General features: G+C 45.8%; 1 protein-coding gene across 1 annotated transcript in view; it reads left to right on the top strand.

The window, feature by feature from the left end:
* The first annotated feature begins 2,063 nt into the window (after positions 1-2,063).
* Positions 2,064-25,558, top strand: part of PSMD14 (proteasome 26S subunit, non-ATPase 14) — a 1,137,097-nt gene continuing 1,113,602 nt past the window's right edge. Inside the window, exon 1 of the mRNA XM_069616337.1 lies at positions 2,064-2,292. The gene's annotated coding sequence lies outside the window, so the exon portion shown is untranslated. The remainder of the gene's footprint in view (positions 2,293-25,558) is intronic.

The raw sequence follows: 25,558 nt of genomic DNA, 5'->3' as shown, positions 1-25,558 counted from the left end.
TAGATGACCCATCCCTCCATTCCAGACCCACAGGAATGTGTCCACATCCCTCCCTCCAGAACCACACCAATTTGCCCTCGTCCCTCCCTCTAGACTCACACCAAAATGTTCCATCCCTCCATTTCAGACCCCAAGATGCTCCCTAACCTCCGATCCAGACCCCACCAAGAGGCCTCGTCCCTCCCTCCCAACCCACACCAATGTGCTCCCATCCATCCCTTCCAGACCCCACCAAGATGCCACCTTCCTCCCTCTAGATAGACCCTTACCATGATGCCCAATCCTCCCTTCACATAGAAAGATGCCACCATGCTGCCCTCCAGACCCATACCAAGATGCACCATCCCTCTCCACACACCGGGATTCCCCATGCCACCCTTTAGATCCTCACCAAGATGCCCACATCCCTCCTTGCAGTCCCTGAAAAATGTGCCCCCATCTCTCCCTCCAGACCAACAGCAAGATGCCCCATTCCTCTCTCTAGACCCATACCATGGTGTCCCATCCTCCCTCCACAAAGCAAGATGGCCCCATCCCGCCCAACCCACACCAAGATGCCTCATTCCCCTTGCATACCAACATCAAGATGTCCATGTGCTTCCCCCGAACCACACCCAAATAGCTCCAGCCGACCCCCTCTAAAATCACCACATCATACCGATTTGTTAAGCCAAACACACTCTCTTGATCAATCAACATTAAATTAGCCCCCTTTGATCAGTTAAACACCACCATTGTAACTAGAATGACCAGCCACAGGGTCACGCACACAACTAAAACATCCATGAACATAGAGAGAGACCCGGATCCACAGCAAGCCATCAATGGGAAAAACCCTCAGGAAAATATCCCATGACATACTAAACGACTAACCGGGAAACAGCCGCAATATGACCAAAGACCATATACATAGCAAGACAAAGACAGAAACACTAGGAGGAATTATCAAGCGGACCATGACCTTAAACTATAGCCATTCCCAACAGACCTAAGGACAACAGACAGAGAGAGAAAGGAAGCACCACACCACGAGCCCCAATCCAGGGGTTGAGAAACAGAATGTTTCATCATTTCAAACTGTCCACCTAATACACAGCGGAAGCACAATACCCCATCACACAATACTACAACTAAACAACAGCCCCAAGGATGTTCACCCCACATAATCCTAAGAACCAACGGAAAGACAGTCATGACAGGAGGAAACAAACGACTCAATACACAGTCTCACCAAGGCGGAAGCACTAGAATGCCACATCAACACTACTCCGACCCAGAACCATTCAAAAACTCAAGTGACCAGTGTCACACTAGATAACAAAAAAATATATTACCAACCCAGTCCCACACCCGGAGAAAGGTTCGGACGCACCTATCAATCCAAACAATACTGTCCATGATACCGCAGGGTCAGCGCTGCACCAACAAAGCGAGTCTGCCCATGGGGAAATAGCATCAACCCAACACACAGGGATACAACTCTAACAGAATCAGAGTACCCGAGTCAGGACACAGACCCCACTAACCCAACCCTCAATCTTCTGCATACTTAAACTACACAAAGCCACACAACCGTCTCTCTCCCAGCAATCCGCACGCACTTTACCACACCGCATCAACAACACATAAACATCACCTACAGTACTTGAGGTCTCACCCGATCCAATACTAGCACCAAAGCCCAGCACTCAGTGTATACCAAGCTGAAGCTGCCAACAGCACATCACTTCTCCCACTCTCCTGCTCCCCTCCTCGCGACTAACCCTACCCTCCTTCATGTTAACAGATACGCCAGAGCGCCTAGTGACCAATTCCGTTGGTGACGGTGCGCTGTATAAGTACCTTTAACTTAACATAACAATCCATTGTCCCAGCCACAGTTACTTTTCTTAGCCCTGCATACATATCACGGCGAATAGGCGAAAAGGATGTTTAAAATAAATGTAATTGATCGCATCAACATCTGGTGTATTGCAAGGGCCTCTGGCTTCTACCGGAACTTTCCCGGTATCTCGAACGAAAAAAAATGACACTTTAAATCTCAGCCACCTGAGAACACGAACATTGCGGCTAGTTTACAGCCCGGCAGCCAGAGCCTCCGGCCGACGTCTGAGTCTGACGCTACGCGCATGGTAGGGATCACAACGTGCCTAAAGTCACGTGAAGAAGAGTAGGCGGGGCATTGCTATGGTCCGTTTCTCGGATAGGAACTAGACACTACTGCTGATTCATCGGACGTCGAAAAAGCAGCAGAAATCGACAAGTGACCCAAAAAAAGCCAACTTTGCGAGGGTAAGAGCCAACAACTACTGGATTAAGGACTCTGGGACACGCACGCATTCTGAGTCGAAAGTGGACGGGCCGCTTCTCCACTGGGCTGCCTGCACATGCACAACTCTATACAGCAGAAGGCCGGCTCGCTTAGTTAACCCCTTCCCAACCATTTCAAATGAATGGGGCCCCGAGCGCAGGTGGGCCCCGGAAACTTCCCCCATATTACCAGTCAGCAGCCTAATAACACGGCAATCTATTCCTTAATATATTATGTTCTGAGGCTGACAGTGTGCGCTTTGCACCGCTCGCCTTACACGCTGTGTTTGCTGGTGCCCGTACAGCCGCCACTTACACTGGGGGCAAACAAAAGTTTTATCACCTCGTTGCCTTTCAAAACGTGTGTTCTGCACGTCAGCCACTTGCTTGCAAAGAAGCATTATAGCTATTCAGCCGGGTATTTACTGTTTAAGTTCCCTGTTGTCTCGCCGTGTCGTGATAATTGCCGCTATTAATATGTATGCCCCCTCCCCTCTTCCCTTGGGTGGGTCAGACTGCTTTACACTCTAAGCAAAGTGGGGAGGGAGGGCCCAACCATCATGTTGAAATGGGACGTTCACATCCTCAGCCGGGCCTGATGAAGAGTCCCGGTTTGGTTTGCATGTCATTGCATTGGAAATGCCCACGCACGTGGAGTTTTTTTTACGTGCACCGTACACTTATTTACGTAATGTATTTTATGTTCGGACCGATGATGGTAATATTCTCTTGTTTTAGCCTACGTTGTGTGTCGCTGTCGTTATTTCTTATCTCTAGCTGTGCTGATCTCGAGGATGTATTGTATACATGCCTGGTCACAGGAACTTGGAACATGCTGCCATAAATTTCACCTTCTAACAACAGATCATCCTCTCTCTTGCGCTCTACATGTGCGAAGAGGCGCTGGCCTTTTTGTCACCACGTGCTGTAGTGCGTGTGTGATGGTGTGCTCGCGGTGCGACCAAGTAACGCGTTGCGCTCACAGCTGTCAATAACGTACGCATTTGTTGGTCATGCTCCGTTTACTTGGGACTTAAACATTTTAACGAAATGCACATCATTGTTACAAACAGGAATAACACCTGGTTTTACCTCTTCATAGAAATCTGTGACACTTAAGAGCCTAGGGACCCTCACATTTGTAAGGTTGATACTTTTTAAAACTTCATACAGTGTCCACAGGAATCGCCCTGTGAGTTTTTTTTTTACCTCTCTATGTGGGGTATGTACTGACAACCCAGAAAGGCTTGCATATGTGAGTGATTGTGTAACTGCATTAAAGGAACCCAAACATTGTCCACTTTGATTTATCCTTGTTAATGCATAGGTCTGAAACTGTGTAGTAGACATTGATCATTAGTTCTTGGGGAGTAAGAAGTGGTGGGTTGTGTGCATATGGCGAACTAAGGGGGGGAGCAAGTAACTTCTTCTAATGGGCTAGTTTGTAACTTAAAATATTTCCCCCTTACTATTTTGTAATGCAGCAGATGATGTTGTCTTGCCTTATAATTATCAAAAATACAAAACATGACGCCCTTCTCACTGCACTAGCCTTCATTTAAAGCAATCAGAATGTAGTCATAGGCGCCCATCTGCAAGAACGAACACGGCTCATTGACCTGTTCTTTGGGAAGGTACCCACTCGAGAGTCGGCAGCCACACTTTAGCTCACTGTACCTTTCACAGAAGGGAAATATCCATTTGCATATCAGTCTTTGTCCCGTCCGCATGGGCAGTCCAGCACTGAAATGCAATGGCAATTCCCTTCTGACCAAGAGTACCAACAGCAACAACATACGTTTCAGCCTTGTTGGGCCTAATCAGAGAGGTTGACCTGTGCCTCTCTGAGCACAGTGAGCAAGGGGTCTACATACTCTTGTCCATAAGGCAATTGCCATAGCATTTTGGTGCTGAACTGCCCATTTGGGTGGGACAAAGACTGATATGCTAATTATTTCCCCTCTGTGAAAGGTACAGTGAGCTAAAGTGTGGCTGCGGACTCTTGAGTGGGTACCTTCCCGAAGAACAGGTCAATGGGCTGTGCTCGTTCTTGCAGATGGGCGCCTATGACTACATTTTGATTATTTCATTTAAAACAATGTTTTATTGGTTTTTAAAATTACTATATAAAACAGCAGGCTTTCTCAAGCGACATACACAAAAGTAAGTAACATACCTGTACTTCTGGGCGTGGATAGCCTCCAGAGCCTCGGGCTGCTTGCAGAGGTTAGACCTAAAATAAGCATCCTGGATCAATCTAGGGTCTGCCCCTGTGACCTTCCGAGCCCAAAACCACCATCTTTGGAAGGTCTTTCCCCCTCCAGGTGCTTCAAAAGGGCTGGGAGCAACACAGAGCTCACCCCATGTCACAATCAGTCACCCACCTTACTGTAGGAAAGAACCGGTGGTGACTTACCAGAGCCAAGGAGAGACCAATTCCGGACGATGGAAATACCTGTGAGCTTTTGACAAAGGACTTGCGGCTCAATTGTTCACCAGAACCTCAATCTGCACATATAAGACCTTCCCAATGATACACCTCACTAGCTGATATGAAAAAGTCGATCATTTGAAAGGGCGAGGAAAACAAACAGATCAGGCTGAGAAATAAATAAGGGCACTTTAACTTTTCTAGTTATGATGGCAAAGCTGTCCCTATAGTACTACACTAACCTGTATGGAAAGTGGAGCCAGATCTTCCTTGATGCTAACATAGGACTTCCTTCTTCTTTTACCATGGTAACACTTTCGAAATCCAAGAGTATATCAGGATATGCTGAGAAGGCTGGAAAACAACTTGATAATTGGGAAGGGATTGTTAGTAGGGTACTGTAACCCGAACCGCATGAGGGTTGCACTAGATCCAGGTTGGTGCACGTGTAAACAGCATAGCGTCCAGTGCACTGCTAAATGTCAGTGGAAATCCAATGGCGAGGTGCAGCACCGGGTTGGAACAAAATGTAGGAAATAATTATCCGTGCAGAGAGGAAGTAGGTTATTGGTGAAATACTCTGGTTGGGTTTATGATGCAAATAAGTCTATGAATCCATGCAGCAAATAAAGCACCACACGTAATGCCTCTAAATTGGATATTAAGGCAGAAAATCACAACAGCCTGTAACAGCAGGTGAGGCTATGAAATTGCAAGGCAGTGTTCAAAGAACCCCTTAATTGGAAAGTGGGGCTAAGCTGGAAACCAGAAAAAGGAGTTACCTGGGATCCTTAAATGGAATATGCGGCTTGGCTTGTTGCGTGGAAAAGGCGCACAAAGGTAAACGGAGCTGTGTTACACAAGCCAGAGCTGCCGGAGAGAGCAGCAAACAAATAGGATGGGTGGAGCTAGAATCAATCCATGAAAATAATCGTAAAGGGGTAATCCAGAATTCAGTGGTAACCGGGACTTTGAAGTAAGTTTAGGAATACACAGGTCAATCAAAAGCACCTTATTCCAGTCGTAGGAGTGCTTAAATAGATGAATGTTACGCCACACTGGCGCTTGGCACCGTGTATCATGTCGTGACCTGGAGAATTGAGGAAATCAACGGCGTCCCTGAACGCCATGCCGTTGCCCAGGCAACCTGGTGAACAATCTCCACTGCAAATAAAACAGTCTGGCAGCTGTTCTACAGGCAGAATGACATTGTTCTGCTCGTGAACCAGCAACACTTTTTGTTTTTTCTTGCTGAACGGAAATCAGCCAAGTGTGCAGACCGAAAGCTAGCAGGCATGACAGTCCCATCCCCCAAAGGCCCCCGCACCCAACCCCCCCCCAGCGAGGAATGGAAACGACGTAAAAGCAAAGGAGCATGAATGTTAGTAACATGCTCCCAAGTCATGTCCTTGGGACCGTAACCCTTCCAAGAATCAGATAGTAAGGCACGCCGGCACGCCAACACATAGCCAGAATCGCGTTGACCTGTTACTCATCCGTACCACGGACAGTGACCAAAAGAGGACAGACAGGCAACCGTGTGGTCGAAAGACAAGGCTTCAGGAGCGACACATGAAAAACCGGGTGCACCCGCCAGTGGGCTGGACGTTTCTGCCGAACCGCTACCGGTTTGACAAGATTAGTAATGACATAAGTAGAGACTTCTTGCCAGAGATCTTCAGATTCTTTGCCGAAAGCCACGCTCATGCCAGCCCTATAAACGAGCCAGAGCCCTATAGAGGACCGCAAAACGCTTGCCACGGATCTGTGCTTTTTCAGATGCGTGAGAACAGTAGCATGTACAGTAACCAGATCCCGAGAACAGGCTGACTGCCGGACTGTTCAGAGTTAGCACCATGTACAAAGTAACATATCTAGGATGCTGCCTATACAATGCAAGAAATTGAGATGTACCAATGGATGAATGAAATGAATTGTCACCGAATTCAGCAGCGCATAGCGCATGGCACAGAGAACCAGGAAGACAGGTATTGAAGGCACAGGCAACATAGATACTGTTCCAGAGTATCATTGGCATGTTCAGTTTGGCCCTCAGTTTGAGAATTATATGAACTGGAATACCTGTCATCAATTAGGAACGCAACAGTAAGTGCCCTCCAGAAATGTGATGTGAATAGGGAGCACCTGTCGGTGATGAAGATGGATGGTTAGCCGAAAAATCGGTAAACATGACGGAAAAACAGGTTTGCAAGTACAGGGGCGGTCGTGATGCCATTGCACCGGATAAACAAAGGCACTTTGGTGAAGTAATCAACGACTACCCAGATGGTGTTGTATCCCTGAACCATAGGGAGCTCAACGATGAAATCCATGGACACCATGTACCATGGATTGTGGGGCACAGGAAGTGGTCGTAAAAAATAAACCACAGGTTTACTTGGTGTAGACTTATGCCGAGCACATACTGCGCAAGATGTTCCGTAATCCACCACGTCTCAATGCATTGTTGGCCACCAGCACCACCTACGTAGGAGGTCAAGGGCCTTCTGGCCAGGATGGGCCGCAATCACTGAATCATGGCCCCACATCATGGCCCCACATCATGGCCCCACTTCAGAGCTCTATTACGGATTTCCTCAGTTGTTAAGGACAGCATTCCTTGGACAAACGGAATACCATTATGCACATCCAGGTTAAGTTCCTGCAGTTCAACTGGCTTATTGGCCACCCAGTCTTGTAGTTTCCTTAACAGTGGTTTTGCGATACAACTACAGACCACATTGTCTACAAGTACTCTGAGCTTCTCTGAATGCAGTGGTGTTGTTCTTTCGTCTAGGCGTGAAAGAGCGTCAGCTTTGGTGAATTGCCGAGCTGGAAGATAGGTGATGTGGAATTCAAACTGTGTAAAGAATGCATGCCACCGGACCTGCCTGGCTGTTAAGCATTTCATAGTTTTAAAAGCCTGTAAATTTCGATGATTGGAGAACACTGTAACGGGATTCTTGGCCCCCAGGAGGTGATGACGCCATTCAGTAAATGTCTTTTACGGCTAATAACTCGTGGTGTTAAACACACACTTCTCCGGCCTTTACGTATAAGTGATGTTCAGGTACCCGCTGCAATACAAACTGACATGTTTCACATGTTCCTGAAATGAAGGAGAGTAGATCAGTATATCATCCAAGTAAATGATTACGTACTGGTCCAAGATGTCACTGAAGATGTCGTTCATGAAGAACTGGAAAGTTGCAGGGGCGTTGCATAAGCCAAAAGCCATTACTAGATATTTAAAAAGCCCATACTGCGTCTTGAAGGCTGTCTTCCATTCGTCGCCTTCCCTGATTCGAACAAGATTATAATTTCCCCGTAAATCCAATTTAGTGAAAACCGCAGATGACCCCAATTGGTCCAGAAGTACAGATATTAAAGGCTGGGGGTACTGGTTCTTAACCGTGATGGCATTAAGAGCCCTGTAATATATGTACAGGGTCTTGGGTCCCCCTCCTTTTTTTTAGGAATGAAAAACAACGGCGAAGCCTCAGGTGACAGTGATGGGCGTATAAACCCAAGTTGTAATGCCTTATCAATGTTGTTTTTTTTTTAGAACCCCCGTCTTCTTGTTGACTTAAGGAATGAACTCGACTAGCGGGGATCTTGGAACCCGGAAGGAGTTCAATGGGACAATTGTATGGCCTATGCGGTGGTAATTGCTCAGCCATGCCTTTGTCGAACGCATTGGAGAAAGAAGTATACTCTGTAGGCACCTTATCCGATTGAGTGGACACAGAACCGATAGACAGGGCTACCTCGATGAAGGCCAGGCATGGAGAACCCCTTGATACCTGAGGTGACTGAAAACAATGCTCTTTGCAATAGGATGAAGGAAATTGGGCAGCACGCCAACTGCAATCAATGACGGGTTTGTATTTATTTGTATTGCACACTGGGGCATCTGGGCGCATAATAAGAAGAAAGTGGTTACATACAATCAGAGCGGTTTTCACACAAGAAGGATCAAAGCATAAAATAACAATACCGTTACAAAAATCTTAGGCAGGTACAAGGTGACAGTAGTTACTATATGAATACAGTACAACATGTAAGGACGGCTGAGAGGACAATGTTAACAGGTTACCGTGAGGTGAGGTGGGGTCAATGTGATTAGGTGTACACGTCAGATGCAATGACAACCAAGCCGGCCGAGAAAGATCTTGAATTGAGGTGCAGCGATAATATCAAATCCCACTTCCTCAGAGTGTCCTTCTGTAGTCCTCTGGATGGGTATGGTCTGTTCAGTTTCCATTCCTGAGGATAAAGCAGAACCATCAACCACATTCACAGATTCTGGTATTGCCTTAGTGACTTCTGGAATACCAGCATCCTTGGTGTATTAGACATCCATATAATTGTTGGTCGCTCCCAAATCAATCACAGCACTGGACAGGACCTTACTAGTGGCAAAGACCAGGTAAACTGGAAGCACAAAAGGTGATTGCGGCGAGGACAAGCAGCAGCCCAAACTCAAACCCGGCAAAGGGATCCCTTCTATTGCTGGGCCTTGGTGTTTCCTGGCTTCCTTGATGGCTTTTTTGGACAGGTGCTCTGGCGGTGATCAGATGAACCACAGTACAATTGTTCTTTCTGCGATTCTCTCTCTCTGCGGTGGTCAGACGACCCCAGACCACCCCGATCTGCATGGGTTCAGACTGGAGGAGGGCAGTGTAGGTACAGAGTTGTCTGCACGCGACACAGATTGAACCTGGTGGTACTTTTTCTTTTCCCCTTTTCTCTTTGACCTGCGAGCATCTATCTGCAGGATCAAATCGAAGAGTTCTGCAAAATCCATAGGGACAACTGGCACAGTCGCAAGAGTATCTTTTTTTTAAATCCTCAGACAGCCCTTTGTAAAATGCAGTGGCTTTCTTATCTTCTGGCCAATCGGTTTTGGCTGCCAGTTGGTTGAAACGGGCCAAGTAAGACACGAGAGAAAGGTTGCCTTGTTGTAGACTGAGGAACTCTAAATCCGTTGCTTGTGTTTTGTACCTCATGTCAAAGACTTTGCTCATGGCCGTAAGGAGAGCCTCACAATCATAAAGGAGGTAGCTGTTGGTCTCAAGTAATGGGTTGGCCCATGCAGCTGCTGTTCCCCCAAATCTCCCCCCCCCCCCCCAAAGATATGAAAGGACAAAAGCTGCTTTAGTTGTGGAATCCGGAAACAATGCAGGTCGACAGAGGAAATGAAGCCTGCATTGATTCACAAATGTTCTACATGCTTTGGGATCGCCATTAAACTGTTGAGGTGGCGCTAAAGGAAACTGAGTGGACATGAGCACGGGTCCCGGATCCTGTCGGGGAACGGGGAACCTGGAACTAGAGGAGGCAGCCCCTGAAAGAGTATCACTCTGGGAAGAAGTGTGAACTGCATCTTGCAGCATATTTATGCAGTGACGCATTGTATTATGTGCTGACGTCCTGTTGTTCCATAGGTCTGTGACCAAATGCATTAACTGAGCTAAGGATTCTGTGACTTCCATATTGGAGGTTTCTGATTCTGGTACAATCAACCACACACCTTACAGTAAAAAAGAACCGGAGGTGACTTATCAGAGCCAAGGAGAAACTATCTCCGGAGGATGGAGATACCTGTGAGCTCTTGACGAAGGACTTGTGGCTCAATTGTTCACCAGAACCTCAATCTGCACATAGAAGACCTTCCCAATGATGCACCTCACTAGCTGCTATCAAAAAGTCAATCAATTGAAAGGGCGAGGAAAGCCACCAAATCGGGAACACATCAGGCTGAGAAATAAATGAGGACACTTTAGTAACTATCCTAGTTATGATGGCAAAGCTGTCCCTGTAGTACTACACTAACCTGTATGGAAATTGAGCCAGGTCTTCCTTGATGCTAACGTAGGACCTCATTCTTCTTTTACCATGTAAACATTTTAGAAGTCCAAGAGTATATCGGGATATGCTGAGCAGGCTGGAAAACAATGTGATAATTGGGAAGGGATTGTTAGTAGGGAATTGTAACCCGAATGGCACTAGGGTCGCACTAGATCCGGCTTGGTGCATGTGTAAACCGCATAGCGTCCCAATAGTCCAGTGCACTGCTAAATGTCAGTGGAAATCCAATGGCGAGGTGCAGCACCGGGTTTGAACCAAATGTAGGAAATGGTTATCTGTGGTTATCTGTGCAGAGAGGAAGGAGGTTCTTGCTGGAATCCTCGGGTTGGGTTTATGATGCAGCTAAGTCTATGAATCCATGCAGCAAACAAAGCACCACACAAAATGCCTTTAAATTGGATATTAAGGCAGAGATTCGTGTGGAAAATCACAACAGCCCTGTAACAGCAGGTGAGGCTATGAAATTGCAAGTAGAGTTCAAAGAACCCCTTAATTGGAATGCGGGGCTATGACGAAAACCAGAAAAAGGAGTTACCTGGGATCCTTAAATGGAACTCGTGGCTTGGCTTGTTGCACGGAAAAGGCGCACAGTAAACTGAGCTGTGTTACACAAACCGGAGCCGTCGGAGAGAACAGCAAACAAACAGGATAGGTGGAGCCACAATCAATCCATGAAAACCGAGTCTTAAGTGGGTAATCCAGAAGTCGGTAGTAACCGGGACTTTGAAGTAACAAGCGTCAGAATACACAGGTCAATCAGAAGCATCCGATTCCAGTCGTAGGAGTGCTTAAATAGATTAACCTTACGCTGCACTGCGTGAGGCGCTGTGTATCGTGTCATGTGACCTGGAGAGTTGAGGAAATCACCTACATCCCTGAACGACACGTTGCTGCCCTGGCTTAATAAAACGGTCTGGCAGCTGTTCTACATGCAGAAGGAAATCATTCTGCTTGTGAACCGGCAACACTGTTTTTTTCTTGCCGAACAGAAATCAGCCAAGTGTGCAGACCAAAAACTAGCAGGCATGACACCCCAACACCACAAGAAGCCCTCTTTTCAGCTGCCTGCAGAGGTCAGGAGACCTAAAAGAAGCATCCAGGATCGATCTAGAGACTGCCCCCATGACCTCTGACCGAGTTACTTAGAGGTTACTTGGTGTATATACACACTGTGCTTAGGGGTGTCACGGTATTAGTTTTATGACGGTATGATAACCTTCTAGCCAAATGATGGTATATCATGGTTATCGCGGTATAGCAGGTGGAGTTAACTAATCTTAACAAATATTTTCTAAAAGGTCATAAATTGTCAGATTTATCATCACAAACAAAATCAGGAACCCAGGGCCAGAATTGGGCTTTTCAACGTACTTTCCACTGAAATGCCTTGCTTCCACCAAACACACGTGTGGAGAGGGGGGGGGGGGGGCTTCTGCGACTGGCAAAGCAAACTGAATAGCTTTTCTTAAGTGGTCATTTAGCCCTTTAGCTCCCCCACTGGCTACTGGTGAAGATGAACATGTTGCCATCTTGATAACCTGCATGCCACAGATCAATGGAGGCTGATGGTAGTATACGCTTGTGCGCATACACACACCACACACTCTCTCTCTCTCTCTCTCTCTCTCTCTCTCTCTCTCTCTCTCTCTCTCTCTCTCTCTCTCTCTCTCTCTCCCCGTTACAGCCTTTGTTCAGTAATCACGGACATGTTACCCTTTGTTTTGGCAGCAGGGAATACCCACAGAGCTGAGTGAATTTAGCAGCGTGACTTATTATATGTAAATTCAATGATGGAACCAGGGAAATCCCCCATTGTCATATGTTTAGCAAACATTATCCATTATAAATATATAAACCCCAATGCCGCCATCCCAAAGTAAACCCTTTTCCTTCTTGGCACTGTATTTATTCTTCCTATTGCTAAAATATTGATTTTATGTCAAGGCACGTGTGGTTTATGGAATGGCATTAAAAACTGCTCCAACTGAAACTACTTGGCAGACGGCACATCCAACAGTGCTTACTGCAGCCTTTCCAAATCAGATTGAAAAGCACACTTAACGGTATAAATGGTATAACGGTATAAACAATGTGACGGTTATTATTGTTCAATTAAGTGGTTCACGGTATCTTTAACTGTATACCTTTTATACCGTTACATCCCTAACTGTGCTTTGGGCGTCCATTCGCCCTAGTGTCTCCAGAGCAAAGTGAAGACGGAGCTAAAGGTTGCTACTATATCCATCTCTATTTAATTCTGTGCCTGCTGTTAAGGGAAGACAGAGCTATGGGTTGCTACTACATCCATCTCTCTTTCATTCTGTATTCACTGTTTGCCACAACAATGCCTTGCATACAGCGCACAAACAACATTAAAATCGAACTCCAACACTCCACTAAAACAACTATTTGCATACACCTGAACTTCTGAGTACTTCTAGCGTCCTAATTACTGTACTCCATTCACACTGCTGCACACCTATAATGCATTCACTCTTGCTCCTCCTACTCGGCTCTCCCTATGCTTTTTCCAATCACGCTACAACTTCCTCCTTTCCTATTATAAAGTTTACAATTCGAAACTCTCACTACTCCAGCTCTTCCACCTCCTTCCGACAAGCTAACCATAGCTCTTCTAGCACCTATCCACCTCCCCTCTCGTCCTCTGAGACTCCACATCTATGCTCTTCCTTACCTCATCAACTGAACGTTGCAATCTGGAACACTTAGTCTGTATGCAACAAAACTTATTTTATCATTGACTTCTTTTTCTCTGGCGTTCCTCCCCTATACCACATTGCTATCCCTTAAACCTGCATTTCTCCATCGGACACTGCTACTTCGGCAGCCCTAGACGACTACCTTCTTTCCCTCTCCTCAACTGACTGGCAGAGGTGGATGTGTTGGACACCTACTCTCTTCCCGCCTCAATGCCTCTCAAATCTCCAATGCCACATCCTCTCCTACCTCTTTTCATTTCACCATCTCTACTATTGCTCTGCCTTATTCGGTCCACATCATCTCCATCGATCGCCCTCCTTGTCCCACTGGACCATTCTTTGATAATCTTGGACAACTCCTTGATTGTCTTTCCACTAAATATCCCCTCATTCTCTTAGGTGACATCCCTCTCCAACCACTTCTCAGAAATGATATGATATGGCATTTATAACTCGCCTATACACAAGTGTTTCAAGGCGCGACGAGGCAACGGAGGGGGAGCAAAGGGAAGATGGAGACAAATATCTTACTAGGCCAGGTGACATTGAAATCTGAACTTCAGTCTTTTCGTAGTGTCCACACTTTCCATTCAATCCATAAAATACCTCCCCACACAGGGGGTAATTATTTGGATCTCTTGTTCATCTCCACCTCTCTCTCAGCCACTAATACTACTGTCCCACAATGCATATAAAAACACTCAATTGTGTCCACCACATCGCCTTTCCACCGTCTGACATTTCCCCACCACTTGCTTCACCTATTACTAAAAGGAAATTTAAACCTTCTGCCATTCTCCCCACCTCCATCATCTCTGACTTACAGTTCTCTGTCCTCGTTTATACCCGATGCCTCTTCCACCAACACTGCCTTCTCCAGCTTTCAATCCCTACTATGACTCATTCTCCTCTCACTTCCCACTGCTTACTTTCACCCCTAAGACTCGGCATCCTCGGCTGTATTTCACCCCATTCATATGCTCTCTGCACAGACATGCGTCGGCTGCTGCGCAAATGTAGGAGTACCCACTTGCATGAGGACCTGAAACTCTACCTCTGCCCTGAACTCTCTCAAGTCCACTCTTGATGGAGTGTAAAAGGGAATTCTTCCTAACCCTCATTGACTCTTACTCCAACCATCCTTGCTGGCGTCACAAGTTAGGGCTCTTCTCCCAAAAACCTATATGCTCACACAATTGGGTGGTTGGGGTGGTATTGCCTATAGACGGCACCTATAGAGGTTAGCTGACTGGTCCGCACATTTCAGGTGTTTTTGCCTGGGCCTGCAGGGTGCAGGATTACCATTTGACCCTTGTCATCCACTCCTGGATTTGTGTTCCCTGATAGGTTGCAGCAGGTCTTCCCATACCAGGGACCCACCTCTTTTCCTGGCGCTCTGTGTACCTTCTCGATGTGATGAGAGAGACTGTGTCCCCATTGTTGCTACTGGTATAACCATTTTGCTTTAGCGATGGCCTGCAGGTTGCAATGTTGTAAAACACATGTATCGGTACTGCTCTTCTTCCCACCTCGGGTAAATGCCATTGTTCGGCTCGGCAGGATCACATGGGTGAAGACAGCAAAATTGAGCTTTTCTGTCTGCGATAAGTGATTATTCTGTTATTTTGCAGGTGGCTCCTTTTCTCGGGCCAGGAATGTTCTGCTCATCTTTGACCTTTGCTGAGAGCACCAGCCTTGGACAGTGTGCTGCTAAATCTGTTTTCCCTCGTCCCATATTCTGAGGCCTGTAGCTTCATGTAATTCTACTACAGTTATGCTATGATGTCTATATTGTATTATTTTCCTTATGGGTTAGTGGTAGTTGGTCATTTCAGGATCCTTATACGACCCTGTAGTTCCCTATGGTTAGTCACACAAAGTGGCTGCAAGCTTACTCTGCATCTCTTGCTTTTCTTGCGTTTCTGTGTCCTCTATCTACAGAACTGTGTAAGCATGCTCTTTGTGTATGTCTGTGTCCCTTTGTGCAGGGATGTAAGTTTGCTTCATGGCTAACGTTACTATGTCGTGGTGTAATCTAATGACCTCAGCACAGCTGAATATTTATAATTAGTCGATCAGGTCCAGTGAGGCACCTGCAGTCATGACTAGTGTTGTGGCACGTGTATCCAGGAAGACGTCAGCTGGATAAGGTTTGAATCGTTGTCTGAGAGAATATATGTTTGCATATGTAGATCACTGGCCCTCCTGGGGGCTGTCCAAACAGTGACTGGCATCTTGCATTTCTGGATCTTTGGGCTTTCATGCTTATGGGGGGGTCAAGAGGGGCATTCCAGGGACCCTCTCTTTAGCCCCTCCCCTGGTCGACATTTTGACCACTCTCCCAAACCTAGTCACTGCCATATCTTTGTTATTCCTCCAAGATTTCCATAGTAATTTGCATGGTCATCGAAACTCCATGTCATGTAACTGCTCCTTCTGGGTTGCACCATACCCATTTTACCCAGTATCTCTTGTTGTCCATGGGATCATCGAATGTTATCATCTTGGTCGTAAACAATTGGCACTCCTTTATCTGTGCCCTTATTTTATTTATTTCTTCTACTTATCTTTTCCACTGATTGTATTTTTATTTCTACTATTACCGTCATCCCTATTGTCTTCTCTGTAGTTTTGCGGCATTGCGTGCTGCAGATCTTTATCACATAAACTGCTATTTGTACCAATATTATTGCTCCTAGTAATACTTTTAGTTTGTCTTCCATCCGTGTTGGCATCCATGAAAATATATACGACAGCCAGCTTTGATCTTTCCTTGTACCTTTTTCCTTCCTCCTCCATTTTGGCGTGCTTTTTCGACAACCTGGTCACTTCTTCTATTAATCTACCATTTGCTTCATTCTTTGCGGGCCTGAATGTACAGCAAGAAGAACTGATCTTGGCGCAAACTCCTCCTTCCATTGTTTTGAGAAGGTCTAAAAGATTTCTGTTCTGGGGGGCCATCAACCTTGCTGCTCGGAGCTCTTCTTTTATTGCATTTAAGCCATTTACAATTGAGTTTGTCTGCAGCAGATGCCATCTCGTAATCTGGAGCTATTTTGCATTTGCGTATGTCTGTACAGCTGGAACTACTGACACAAAGACCATCTCTGTCCTGCTGAACAATCGACGTTTGGGTGGTACGTCATCCAGGGATGCTTCCGATGCTGATGAGTAGTTTTCTCTTTTCACTCTACTCACTTCTACTGACCTTCTTTCTTTTCGTATTTTCCATTTTAGGGAAGTCTTCTGTTTTGATGTCCTTGTGTGGTACTACTAGTGCTGGCGTATTGATGTGTACCAGCAAACCTATTCCTCCACAGTTGGGTGGCAGCTTCTCATACGGCTTAGATCCGCACGACTAATAATGATCAATTAATGCTGCCATTCCAACCTTCATGCTTGGCTGCTCTTTTGTTTACTTGTACTCCTTTGTTTTCCCCAACCTTTACTGCACCATCTTTCTGGAAACCCAGTGCTGCTTTCTTCAGTGGTATTCTGGGCATTGGTCCAGCTTCATTGTCCACCCAGGTCAGTAACTTCGCACTTGCAGCCCATTCTTTCAGGCATTTATCATTTTCTGCTTGTACTGTGTTTACTGGAACTTGTAGCATGTGTACTTTGCTGCCTAACACTCCCTCCTTCAGCTGTGTACGCTTGGCCATACACAAGCATCTGTGGTCGTTCCCAGCATTCTGGTTCTCCTATTTCTTTGGGTCCCTTCTTGGGACATAGCAATTCTTTCAGTGTTATTGCCTTTGTCCTTTCTGTGGGCCATCTGTAATGTATTGTATAGCCTGGTCTAGTTTCCAAGAATTGTCCATGTCGAGTATTTATATAGCTATCATCATAGGGGAATGTTGCCTTGGACATCCATCACAATGTTGCTGTTCTCCCTTGGAATCTTCCTCGGTTTGTAAACATGGACAGGTACATAAAGCATTGTGCTCTGGCTGCTGGTATTTTAGTTGTTACAAATGTTCTGGAGGCACTCGTGGCATAGGGGATTAGTGAGCAGACCTAGCAGCTATCCACTGTGGTTTGTTTACCTACTTTAGTCATGTGCTTGTCCCACATGTTGTTAGAAACTAACTCTAGCAGTATCAGTGAGATAGAGATCCACCCCTTCCATGTCTGCATCAGCACTGTGTCTATCTCTCCTTACTATGCTTGCAGTGCTTACCGTTTCACCTGACATGGTCATTCCACCTGCTATAGTTGGGGATATGTTAGTAGAGGTAATGGCTGTATCACTTGCAACATATGACATTTGCCAAAAGATGAGGGCAAAAATACCGAAAACACAGGACACAATAAGCATTCCTTCAATAATGCCCCCTCACTTACACGTCTTTGACTTCCTGTGTAGTCTTGAAGTTGTTTGTTGCCTGCCTGAATTGTGCAAAAAAAAAGGCGTTATTGGATTAGTGTTTTATTAAATCACGCACCGCGCACTTGGCGTTGGGTCATTGCAAGAAGGAATAGTTGCTCGCAAACTGTGCGTATTCTAGGATCACAAAGTACTGCAAGCACAGACAGGTTTCCTATTAGGTGTGGGTATACTTTGGCCAGATAAGCTATAAATACACGGAAAAACGCATTAGGATGACGCCTTCTTGCGCTGTTGGATCTTTTAACAAATTGGCTTTGGAAGGTTTCTGGATGAGGATCAAGGGGAAGCATGGGACAATGCAATAATAACAATGCAGTAATAAGTCGCAATTTCACGATGAAGGATGTTGGTGTGCGGAAAGAAAAATAAAAACAGACAGTGTGCCCTCACTCTGGATGTGTAGGAAGTATTTGCCCTATCTCTCTTGCTCTGGAGCAAGTAATCCTAGGTAGGCCTCTGCTTGGTTGTGATGTTTCGAGGCAATTGCTTTATTCTTCTGCTTGTGGATCGTTGGACCTTTCGTTGTTGGTGCTAGGAGAGGCCACCGCTTTGCAGGGCTTGATGTTCCAAGTCTTCTTCCCTTCTAATTTTACTTCTCGATAAGTGACCTTCTCCACTGTGTTAAGGTCCTGTAAAACGCGGCTTAAACCACCTTCTAGTAAAGTCCCTCAGTAAAGCCTGATCGCCCGGATCAGGCCTCCAGATAAGGTGCGTACGAGGCCTTTTTACGCATGAAAATCTTGGAAATACAACTGCTTTTATTATTTTCCTGTGTATATTTAAACACCAGTTTAGAGCAGGGGCAGTGCAAAGGTCAGGTTACTTGACACAAACCAGAACGCTTCTTTTGATTTTTATCTACATGGCTGTTAATTGCAAGCCATGCCATGGATAAAAGCCTCTGAAACAGAATGTATTTCTCTGAAGCCTTTCAAAAAAAGAAACTGCACACAGTGATTAAAGGAATGGTTTATTTCCGTTCAGCATCTGCTGTGTTACTGCTCATGGAGAAAACCGCACTGTGCATATTTATTTTCCTAGCATTTTAGGATTGCATAATTAATAAGATGGAAAACTAAGTTTCAATTGAGAATCAACTTTTAGTAACAAATTATGCTTCTTTTCCAGTGAAAGCAAACCAGTATTTCACAATTGTACATTTCAGCGTTCCGGTGCTGTCTGCATAATCATGCAGAGACAGATCATTTTTACACTTTTACATTCTAAGTGTGTAAAAGTATGACAATGCACAGTCTAGTTTACATCCATTCAACCTTGCAGTCAATGGGGTACATTACTATAAATGGTCCGTGGCAGCAGAGTGTTTGCTCAAGGGTGAGTGATTGGTGTAATGACAATCGCAGGTGTTCTAGCCTCTCAAATCTTCAAGACTACAGTTAAAACATCCAAAACCTGACCCCCCAGGAAGTGCAAGCGCTGTTCAAAAACAAATAAGTTACATTTGTAATTGAAATAGAAATTCAGCAAAACTTCTCCCTGTGGTAATCCAGATAGGCATTTAACTTTATGTAGCGCTTCATACATGGTTCGTCCAACATCTAGGCACTGTGATTATTATACCTCCGTCGATACTTGGTTAACTGACCTCTGAAGGATGTTAGCCAGTAAGATAGCTCAGCCGGTTGAGCACTCACTGCTGCGATCTGTACCTGATCTGTAGGTTGCAGGTTCGAATCCTGGCAAGGCCAACTCAGCCTTTCATCCTTTCGAGGTCGATAAAGGCGTACCGACTTCGGTTTGATTATAATTGTGATAAATATGTTCTATGTACAGTGCTTTGCCAAAAGCGCTATACAAATAAACATTTGACCATGACATTGGGTATAGAATTTAGCATGTAGTCCTTGCCTCCCTGCACTGTTGGATCATAACATTGGCATACCATTATGTAGTAATAGCTCCAGCAAATGAGGACTTTCATTAAACATCAAAAAAGACAATTCTGCTATCGAACCTCAAAACGCACAATGCAATTCATGTTTGCTTTACTAGGTAATTGACAAGGTTTTTGTGTTTTCAACATTGAAATATATACAGGAGAGATCAAATGGCCAGACCTAATAGAAATAATGAAAGGTGTATTCTGTCACGATGCAGAAAGCTGCCGCATAGTAATGATTTCCATACAGTTTCTGCACACGTCTGCTGTATGTCACATACATTTTACTCACTTGCAAAAGAGAAAAGTCATTTTTACTCTCTTAAAATCAGATTTACTCCCAAAGTTTAAAAATGGGGAGTAAAATACTCCCACATCCACATCAAAATCTTATCTGGAGCACTGGCCAGGATACAACTGTGGTTGCTTCAAAAGTTCCTCATTTGCTTCTGGGACGTTGTTCTCTTCTCTTGTTTCAGCCTTCTCCCGTTGTCCCTGCAGTTGACGAGAAATAAAAGGGGCACTAGTCATCAAGGAAGCAGTGACTCGTACATTTCTTGACGCAAAACAGCAGCCGTTTTTTCTGCATCTTTCAGAGCCCTGGCGTGAGGAGCCAGGGGAAGTCTCATGCACCGTCCTGTCACCACCTAATGTGGGGTTAAATGATGGTCGGACCCTGGTTTATTGCGCAGTGCGAATAATGCTAATGGGAGACAGTTCAGCAAACCTTTATTAAGCGTCTTTGTAATTTTGTCGATGCCTTGTTTGAGCATCCTGTTGAGGCGCTCGCACATCCCATTTGCTTGCAGGTGATAGACACAAGAGAATTTGTGTTGTATTCCCAACAAGGTTGTGATGTGTTGGAACATCTCATTGGCGAAGTGAGGACCATTGTCGGGCCGCAGCACCTCACACATGCCCCATTGTGGGAAGATTTCTAAGGGCATCAGGATGGGAACAAGGACCGGCCTACATCCATCGGGAAATTTGGCACACAACAACTATCATGTAGCGGTAGCCCTGGCATACTTTGAGTATGACAACATAGTTGATGTGCAGGTGCTGGCACGGAACCCATTGCGCGGTGTATGGCTCCTCTCACTACACTTCGTGTATGACCTGCTGTGTTTACAAACCAGACAATTAGTCATGAATTCTGCCAAGTTAGGACAGAACCAATCTTCTCCCATATGAGCAGCAAGCACCTCCTTCCTTATATGGGTATAAAGGTGTAATTGTGTCATTGCAGTGTGAAATAATGAGAATTGCACTACCACTTTTCCTGTGTTATTTTGCCGCCACAAGGCGTCTGTCGGAGACACTGTACATCCCCTCTTTATCCACAACTCCTTTTCTTCCCTGGATGCAGCTCCCTGCAATTCCATAATCTGTGTCACTGGTAATGTGTTATATCCTTCCTTTAGTATCATTGTTCATGGATAATTGTGCGCTGGGGATGAAGCATCCATTTCTAAAATTTCCCCCAAATAGGCGGCGTGTTTTGCTTCCGCATCTGCTGCCTCTTTTCCACTAGAGATGGGGTCTACCCCCCCCCCCCCGCTGACCCCCCTCTTGTATGTGCTTGGCACTTCGCCACTGCCGTGCACAGTGGTTACTCTATCAGTCTGCCCACTAGTAATGCATGCTGCACCAGTGACCCATCAGCACGTCTGAAGCCCCTCGCCAACCAACGTAACAGCCTAGAATGCACTGTGGATGTCACATACGCTGAATCTGAATACACTGTCACTTCCTTGCCTTTGCAGTGCTCTAGTACCAATATTAAAGCTAAATTCTGCTGCTTGTGCTGATAAATGTGAAGGTAGACGTGTGCTTGTCGCCACCTCGCCCGTCCTCTTAATCTCACTACTGCTGTCCCAGTATGTCTTTCCCCAGGTGTTTGGTCAATCGTTCACGACTCGTCAATATAAAGCACATCTCCCCCCCCCTCAAGTGCATTCTCCTGTACCTTAGGGGTGTCGCTGAATTCTTCTATGTTGGCTGTGCAGTTGTGCACATAGTCGCCCTCCTTTACGGGTTCGGCGAGGAAAGTCAGCCTCTCCCTATCTTGAGAGCTGAGTTTGACAGTAACCCCTCGTACCCTGAAGCTCTCTGTGTTGTCATAGTACTTTTGGGCCTTTTCAGTATTGTGAAAAGAGCATGCTCCACATAAAGAGTGGTGCTGCATCCCATGGTAATGCTCACTGATTTGTCTACTATGAATGTAGCAGCAGCCAATGCCTATTCGCATGTGCAGTGTCCTCCCATTACTGGATCTAACTTCCCACTGTAAGTTTGTGCCCCGTGCTTTTCTTCTGTGTCAATACTGCAGTGAAAACCACTCCGTTGGAGTGCGCGAATAAGAAGAATTAACTTTGATAGTCTGGGATCCCTAACACTGGAGCTGTGTATATTGCTTCTTTCAGCTTGTCAAATGCCCCAGCCATTCTTTTTGTTCATTGTAATGTACCCTCCTCTCTTTGTGCTTCCTTCAGTGCACTTAATAAGGGCCTTGTGTAAGTACTGTAGTCAAATACTCTGCAATAATTACATAGTCCTAGAAACTGTTGCATTTGTCTTATGTTTGAGGGCTTTGCTGTACTGCGTATTGCCTCTCCTCTTTCTGGTGTCACTTTTGGGTCCTTGTTGGGTTATTCCTTATATTCCTATGGCATTTTATGTAACCAGCAATAAGGAATATCCCAACAAGGACCCAACAAAGAGTGCTCATCCTGGGCTATACTGAACCCCACTAATACTGAACAAAGAAGCAAGCAAATCTGCTTATGCATCAATCGCAAAATGTAATCCTCACATTATTACCTATTCTATCAGAAAGCAACACTGGAAACTCGTCCATTCAGCACTATGAAACTGTTAAATAAGAGGATTAATATGCCTGTAACATGACTACAAAATGAATCAAATATGCTAGGACAAATGTATTGTTTCACAATAATTGTTGACTGATTTGTATCACCTGTGACTTGGAAAAAGCCAGAGGGGCTTAAACGCTTGCACGTGCTTCCAGCTGGAGAATTTTGGCACCACTGTACAGCATTACAATACAAACATTGGCACCATTGTACAGTATTACAATACAAACATTGATGTTGAGATAAAGGTTTTATGTAACTATGAATAAAACAAAATAAAAATCAGACGTACAATGAGATTGCATCTAGCCTCTAGTATTTAACAATTCAAATATAACTGATCCTAATGCGCATAGGAAACCTAAACGAATACTATTGTAAGTTGTATTACTGACCACAGTTTTGCTTCCATCCCCACCAACATCTTTAGTTGCCGTTGCACCTGCTCTGGTAACCCCTGGCATTATACATGATGGAATAATGCCACTGTTTTGTCCCACTGTTCTCGCGTTTCAAGACGCCATAACTCTTGAATAGTCTGAACATTTTGTAGGGGGTCTTCATCTTCCCTTATTCTGCGTGCTATAATCACACTAATATATGACGTGTCTGGGATCTGCGCCTGTAGAGCTTGTCATATGGCCGCTCAGCAGTTAGCAAACTGTGAACCATTGTGCGCCATGTTCTGGGTTGTTACTCCTGCCTCCCCCTCGCTTTTCCATAAATCGTCGGCAGCCTCGGAGGGTCGCCACTAGTAAACCTTTTATGTCCCCCCACTTGTAACCTTTGTCCTACTGTCCTTCTCTCCATTTTGTATATCCATTTCCCCACACCCACAGTCAACAAAGGTAGCCTACACCTCCATTTTCCATGTCGATATGTTTCCATGGTATGTATTGAGGTTAACCCCTCTCCCCCTTTTCCAGTAAGAGGAACTGTCAGCCCAACCTCCCCATCCAATCTCCCGGTGTCTTTGGTGGCGGTGACTGCCCTTGCCACTTCTCCCTTCCTTCGTGCTGGAAGGTCTCTAAGCCTCTGCGCATACGTGGTTATGTTATCTATGCTGCACGATGTCGCCCTGGACCGTCGTGGTCTCTTGTGTCCCCACGACCCCCCCCCCCTATCTTTGTCTGCTCCCCAAGTGGAGCTCTGATCGGTGTGGTTCCCTATCGATCGACAAACGGGTCGCTATACTCCCTCGTCGCTCCCTACCACTCCATCTTCTGACTCGATATCTCCCAAGTCACTGCCGAAATCCTCATGGAAGCTGTCTCCTCAGTACCTTTGCTCCTTGTGGTTCCCCTTCTAGGTCAATCAAGTTCTTGCAATTCCCCACCCCCCCCCCCCACTGAGGGCCCTGTGTTGATTTTGTCTAGCAGCATAGCTGCACCATCACTTTTTCAGCTGCACTCTTGCTGTGCTTGCTCGTCTCTTCTTTCGTAATTGTCAAAATATGCCAATCCCACTCACGTCCCTCACTGCGTGCTCCTTACGAGCGGCTCTTTCCCACTTCCTCCTTTCCCTCTTCACGAAAACCCGCTTTTCCTTCTAATCTTCCTCCCTTTTCCTCTCCATCTCCTCGAGCTCCCTCTTTCTCCTCACATCTCCATGCTCCTGCTCTTTCTCTTCTGCCTTTTGCTTTTCTCTTCACACTCTCTCGCGTTCCTACTTTTCCTGTTTTCTTGCCTCTCCATCTCTTCTATTATCTCTGCCCACTCTCGTGCTTACTATTCTCCTTGCATCCAGCTACTTCCTTACTCGCCCCTCCTGTTTCTCCTGCTGTCTTCCCGTCGAATTTCAGGAGTTTTTGTCCTCGCACCCACTTATTCGATGCTTTATTCTCCAGCCACTCCATAGTGCTTGTCTGGTCTTGCTGTGCACCCCTTTTCCACCTCCTGCGACCCCCCCCCCTCATTCTGCCCCTCCTCCTTGGTGTATGGTAGAGGTGGGAACGTTGGATTTGTGTACCTCTCTGCTGCTTTCAATTCACGTATAGGGGATAATCCCTTGGCTCCTGCTGCAGCCCCTTCGTTCCCATGTTCAGGAGGAGGTGGGGAAGCAGGGGTAGAGGGCTTTTTCGTCTGGGGTCTCCTGTTGCCTCAGCATCCATTGATGCCTAGCCACATCCGTGCAGTTGTCCTGAAACATTTTCCAGAGCTCAAATATCACCATAAGATTGCTCAATTCCCCCCCCCCCCTTTTCTATAAACCTCTTGTGTGTGTAACAGTTGCTGCACGTATTTGGAGAAGCTCCCGGATTTGGCTATGGCTTAGTCCGTTTACCTTCTGTGCTTTTCGTCCATTCAGTGCTATATTTACAAATCTTGTCCTTCGATCGCGTAAGGGCCTTACATAGGCTCTCGTGGGGCGTCTCTCCCTCACTTCAACCACAATAATTGCTTTTTACCGCTTACTTGACATCAAGTTGAGGTTTACAACACTTCTGCTACTCAGACATACCAGCTCTTTTCATACCATCAAGAGCCTGTCTGGCTCAACCAACTTCTCAGGTGTGCGCTGCGCACCGCCTTCTGCAAGTCTCTGCCTCTTCAGGCACACCCACCAATCTTGTGCATGTGCCTTCCGCGCACCAACACCAAATTCTGCATCTCCTTGTGCTCTCCAAGTCCTATACGCAGACCTCCCTGGTGATGTCACCTCTTAAGTAAGGGAATGATAGAAATCACTAACCAAGCTCACAATTATTTTGTCCCATTACACAGATCTTTTCAAAAACCCAACCAACATATTCCCACGGCCGTCGTCCTGCCTCCTAACGGGGGGATACCAATATTTCACGTGCTCAATCTGTACCTATAGCGTCGCCTTGTAGATAAAACGCCTCTGCAAGCATTAACCAGAAGACCACCTTCTGCAATTCAAGCTAGCGTCATTTGCTGAGCCCTGTACGCAGGGATACCATCATCCATGACCCGAGCTAAAATGCCCAATCCACAGGAAATCCAATATTTGCATACCTTTATGCACCCTTAAGTCAATAGTCTAAGCTAACTGCCTGAACCTTTTACCTCAAGATCGAATGTTCCCATACCACGTACA

Source organism: Ambystoma mexicanum, chromosome 9, assembly GCF_040938575.1.
Source record: "Ambystoma mexicanum isolate Mex_15411 chromosome 9, UKY_AmexF1_1, whole genome shotgun sequence".
In the NCBI taxonomy this organism is placed as follows: domain Eukaryota; kingdom Metazoa; phylum Chordata; class Amphibia; order Caudata; family Ambystomatidae; genus Ambystoma; species Ambystoma mexicanum.
This window is presented reverse-complemented; position numbering and strand designations above follow the sequence as displayed.